Here is a 6365-nt window from a genome sequence, read left to right as displayed (position 1 = left end):
TGGTTAAAGCATTTACAGACAGGTATAGGGGAATTATGTAAAATGTTTTTGAGATGACAGAGGGATATAAAAGCTTTAATTTTTGGCAGCCTTGCAAATAATTCCAGTAAAAGTAATCTTTATTAAATCACTTCTGGGCAAATGCTTCCTGAAGCGTCAGTTATTCAGTGCAGCAAGCATCAAAGTGTCTTATATGAACCACAGTTCCAGAGAAGTAAAGAAAATTTTTCTGATAAGGGCTTTCTAAAATGATAAATAGCAGTAATTATTACATCTCACATGCAGGGAAGGCCGACCAACTATATCATTTAAAATGGTGAGTATTATAATTATCTGCAGTAGTAAATCTAAAAACTAAATGGTTAACTCAAGCTAAGTGTGGAGGCAGAACTGACTGCTTCAATTGCTTGGCTTGCCGTCTTCTTCTCCTCTAATGAAATCTGAGTCTCGGCTCTAAGCTGCAGCCTCTGGTAATAAGGAATGACATTCTTTGTCCTGGCTTTTGCCATATACCGTAACCTATGCGGTGATCCTAAAAAACTGTTGCTTCATGCACTTATAGAAAAACAATAACTGCTGGACATTACAGATAATTAAAAGAAGATTGATTTTCATCTGAAGTAGTTCTTAAAATTTAACAATGTGTTTTCTCTGAAACCCTGTGGTGATGTCATTCTGCTCAGTTCACAGCACATTTAATTACACCACATACACAACAGCGAATGGACTCCAATAACCTTTTGACCAAATTCCACTTGTAAAAATCCACTTGTTATTCAACTACGTTTTTATTGACAGTGTCTTTACTAACGATGAGAAACACTGTTACAAGCACCTAATTACCCACTTTATGGGCTCCTACATAGCAATGAATGTGCATTCTTGATGTGAACAGTATTGTTGTCTACGTCTGTAAGAGTATGATAATATTTTGAGGGAAAATATGTTTCTCCTAAGACTAAAGCTAGCTGGACTTGGCGTAACTTCAGGAAATCTGATTCTCTGGATTTTTCCTCGCTGGCACCCCCAGGGCAGCCACTTATTTTGACTGCAAAATTTGTCATGGTAAATTGTGTAATGAAAAGCCATTAAAAGAAATACGGCTACACAAAACAAGTTATTAGATCATTTTTAGTGGGACAAGAAGTTTGAGGTGTAGCCAACGGAGAGGGTCTGCAACTGTGGCCTGGAAAGCTGGAGTCAACATGAGGCACTTCCAGCACAATGTGGTCACTAATTATATTTACAGCTGGTTCAGGACCAGCCCTGCCAATAAGCCCATAACAAGGACATGGTTAACGGCCAATAGACTACACTGCGAATTTAAATTAGCTTGAGCTGTCTTTTCTGGCCTGTTTTTTTCTTCCGACCAACCTTTCAGTCACACTCAGTGAAGATGTCAGAAAGCGAGAAATAGTTAATAAAAAGCTCAAAGCTTTATCAAATGTAATATACAAATTTTAAGAAATATTGTAATGCTGTTGGAGTGAATCCCGTATTTGCATTTATGAAGTTTATAGATAAATGATAGATATCGAATGAGTAAAACAAACCCGATGGCTTCCAAAAACTCATAGATAAATCAAAATTCAGTTCTCTCAATGATTTATCATAATACACAATCTGATACATTATTGTACATTGTATTGCTTGTTTCTGTTGTTACACTCATGACATAAGGTTGTGGTTGGTTAGATGCTGTGTAACACTGCTATTTGTCCTGCTTATTTGCTTAAATATAAATGAAAAATGTCAGTATTCATAGAACTACTGGCAAATACTGATACTACACTAATCTATACATGTGCTATACCAATCTTTATACAGTAATACATCCTTTTTGCAGTTAGTAGACAACAAATACATGTACAGTACCATTTTCACTGACAGGAAATGACACAAGATGTGCAATGTCAAATGTCAATCAAAATGTGACTTTTCAAACTTAAAGGATACTGCCGAAATTTTGTATCTCACATACAGAAAGTTGGGGAACTGGGGATCCCCATAATGCAACTCAATAACATCTGTCATCAGACCCCCCTTTCTGTTAAATACCCTCATCTTTCCAGCTCAAGCCTACAGCATGCATTAAACAACTGTTTTCACAGGCTGAGTAGTATTCTCCATGACAAGTAAACTGACCTTTGTGCGTAAAATCGGTGTCATGCCCATTTTCTTTTTTTTTTTTTTTTTTTTTTTACGAAAGAAAAAGAAAATAGATTTTCCAAGACTCAATACTCAATTTTTAGTTTTCCTTTCTTTCAAAGATGCTCCTGGAGCTGATTCACCTCTGTCAGGGACTTAAAATGTGCATTTGTAAGTAGCTACCTCTTACTGACATCTTTGATTATACTCAATTTTGTCATTTTCCCAGTCTGTCCACACTACATCCTCTAATACCCCTCTTATATTAGTATGTACAGTAGTATGGGATTGGGGCAGTATTAGTTTGACTGTAGGTAGGCACTGCAGGTATAGCAGTCGGTAGTTAATCCTCTGCCCCAGAGAGCTCAAAGCCTCTCAGCCCTGTCGCGTTCTGTTACTGTTAATCTGAACTGGATACATGGCCAACGGGCTGACCCACTGCCTGTGACCCTGCCACGGCTGAAGTCAGCATCTGACGTCACTTAGCGAGGCAAGGTTGACCTGTGCCAGTGTGTTGCAATGTGAGAATTACCAATTACCCGCCAGTGTGCCAATTACCTGGTTTAAAATGCCAATGACCTTTGATAACATTTTGAAACTGAAAGTTTTGGAGTTATTTGGTGGATAAAGTAATTATTTTCACATTCCAAAGGCATATAAATAAAAAAGCAGAGTAAATAACTATATGTGTATATATGTGTGTATTGGCTATTACTAGTTTAATTTGACTTGCTTAGCAGACAATGAGAGAGACCAATTTTTTTTTTAATAGATCCACTGAGGTGAGATCCATTGATTAATTCAGAGGGAAAGCAGATCTGCTGTTCTGTGTATGGATGCTGCACAAGATGTGCCAGCACCCTCTTTGTGATGGGCAGTATGTCTGAAAAGATGCATTTTAATTTAGCACACCTCAGCCACTACCACTCTACCACATAGGCAGCCGCTCTGTGAAAAGGCTGCATCGAGGAGACATAACAGTTGTTGTTTTCAGGAAGGAATTCAGTTGTTTGAGTGGGTCTTATTCAAAACATTATCATCACTCAGAGTATTGTGGGCTTACAGTGTAGCCCAAGAGTACACAGAACAGACCAGGCATGTAGGTATTGGTTTGCTGTATGCACTAAAGTGCTATGTTTTCTTGTTGCATTTACAAAATTTTGGGGGCAAAAAATAGTAATAATTACATAAAGTTGCTGTTTTTTTTTATGTGAAATGAGCCCACATTAAAATACATACAGTAATCATTGTGCCAACATGAGTAAATAAAAAACATACTATTGCTATTATCAGTGCTTTTATATGTAACAGTGCTTTTTTTGCGAGTGTTAGAGATGGAAATTAAATAAATTGAATGAAAATAAAATTATGGCTTAATGTAGGATTAGGATATTGGCCTAAACTTGTAAATTATACAATTCTTTTCCCTCAAAATCTTGGGGGAAATTTATGCCCCTTGATCATATTTTTAATCACATTTTTGCCCTTTGCAGGGCTGATACCATGGAAAAAGACCAGACATGTTTCGTCTTGTGCTCATAGAACTAGGGTTACAATGCATAACCATAAATGATATCTCATAACGCATTATGAACAAACCAGGTGTGTTTGATGTGTCTGAAGCATCCTTTATATACCCAAAAGGTATATAAAGCTATACCCAAGTATGAAGACAAGCTAACTACTTCTCTGGACCAACTATTTCAGCAATCACACTTCTACTAGACACTGGGGTTGCCCAGTATTGACCAAAATTGTCCTAAAATTCCCACACATGCCTGTGTCTTGTCATTGTAGCATAGGCTTATAACAATATAATTGTCATCTTCACAATACCTATTCAAAAGGCAGTAAGAGAAGGGCAGGCGAAAAAAGTTTAGGCAGGATTTGCTGCAAAGTCAGTGGGGGACGGAATTATTATTTCATTTCAACAAATATCCAATTTGTATTTGATTTTAATAGGTATAGCATTGTCTCTATTTAGTAAATACCTTTGTTTATTTCTCATTGAACAGATTACTCTTCCAGTATGAGTGTGCTGGCTCACTATCTTACTGGCACACCTAAGTGGAACAGAGCAATTATTGTTAAGTGGTATACCTGTGCTTCACATGATGTACAAAGTCAAAATACAATTTTAAAATTATTCTGTCATCCATCCGAAGGCTGTTTAATTGGCTGCCATAAATCTGGTGTATGATTTATTCCCCTGCTGTGTAACTGATGGCTATATGAATGAAAGGAAATCTCTGCCATCAGTTCTTACGCCTGTGTTTTCTAAGCTCACTCATTACAAACCACACCTTCAAAAAACACATCTGGGATATTTACCTTCGTCACATTACACGGAAAAGTGTAAAACCGCCAACAGGAATGTGTTTCATGTTTCCAGCTTGCTTACGTGCACACTCGTGCTTCTCGTCCTCGTGGACGTTCATGGCAAACAAATAGAATGGGGACCCGCCCATACAAACACCCCAGGGTAACTATTACAATACAATACAATGTCATCCTTGGTTAAAAGTAGAATTTAATAGAAAGTCTGCATGCTAAAACTGAGCCATTCTGTCCAACCTAGCTATCAACCCATAATGTTTTACTCAATGTTATACAAAAGAATAACCTCACTTTTACCTTATAAAAGCCAACCTCCAGCAAACCTTTTTGAATGACACGTTTAAGGAAAATGTGCACAACATACACCATGCTTTAATAGTTGCAATAGCAGAGTCACAAAAAAAAGAACACACTCTTTACATGGATACTAATAAATCATGGCTAAGCTGTTAGCAAATGTACAGCTTTGGCTTGAAAAAACAGCTACAGAAGTTAATTTTAAAACATCCAAATTTAAAAGCCTGCATGAGACATTTATGTGAAACACCAGAAGAGAGATTACTTTTTGAAAAAAAAAACCCGAACATTTCCCCTGTATGATCTGGAGCTATTTACCATATCTAAGGCTACATACCAAATTGATTTGAGATATTTGTTATCAGTGGGGTATGCTTTTTAGCTGGCTAGATGCCATGCGTACAATATGAGCGTGCACAATGTTTTTATCTTTCATTACCTTTCCTCTATTTATTTAGATTCTGATCCTGCGTACAGTAAAGCCAAAAATACAATGATCGTAAGTCACCAAAGGATAATCACATTTTACGTAGGAATAATTTATCAACACAGGCAGTGACTCTGGGCCTTTCAGTTTCCTGCTAAGAGTTAAATGTGCAGTTCAAAGGGACTTTTTTTGAAGAAAGTGGCCTGTTATAAAGCCATGCTTTTCAGTTGTAATGGATCAGTGCAAAACGGGTTGTATTGAAGACTTTTTGAAGAAAGTCTTTGTTGTTTGTGGCCTGTGATCTAATTTAAAGACAGCATTAGGGGTTTGTCTTTGAATGGATAAAAAGGACTTTATTTGGCTATTTTCTAACCAGAGTTTAATTTTTTTGTTTGTGTAGTCATTTCCAGTTCTCCTAAGGACTTTTGGATGTTTCACAAACACATTTACATTGTTAGTTTGATGAGTGTCATTATGTTGTTCTTGCAGTTACACTTATACTTACAAAAATACTGTATATGGTCTTTGGTGTGCATGAATAAAGGACAAAGTGAGACAGAAAGTGGGAGAGTCAGTGTGTATGTACAAGGTTTTTCATGCATGTTTGTTGGGTGAAAAGATGTTTGTTGCATATTTTTTAGCCCGTTGCCAGCTGGTTGACTAACCCCACTCTACCATAACTCTTACCTACATGCAGTAAAGCTGTCTCGTAATATTTAATGAGAGACTAAGTATTGCTAATTGCTCATTTCAATTACACCAGACATTTATGTTAATTGATCCTTCCCTGACCAGTTAACCAAAACAAGGTTGTGTAATTGTGGCTGGGGAAAAGCATGATTAGCATTCTTTTGGGGGGTTGAGTCTGATGAGTTTTATTTAACAACAAAGAAGAAGATCCTACGAAGCAACATTAGAGGAATAGTTGCATTTTAGATATATGCACTTAAAGGGTAACCTCTGCGTTTTTCAACCTGGACCCTTTTTTCCTATGTTTTTGTGTCTATGGGCGTTTTTCGACCGGAGGGATTTTTGCAGTTCCTAGAACATAATGTTCCTAGAACCCTTTTTTTCTCGTGTTCCGACTGGACCAATTTGGGGATCATTAAATTCCTCTGACCGCAGTTCCTGTAACTCTTTCAGCTCCTACTTCAGG

This window comes from Sander vitreus, chromosome 18, assembly GCF_031162955.1.
Source record: "Sander vitreus isolate 19-12246 chromosome 18, sanVit1, whole genome shotgun sequence".
NCBI classification, from domain to species: domain Eukaryota; kingdom Metazoa; phylum Chordata; class Actinopteri; order Perciformes; family Percidae; genus Sander; species Sander vitreus.
Note: the sequence above shows the minus strand (reverse complement) of the source record.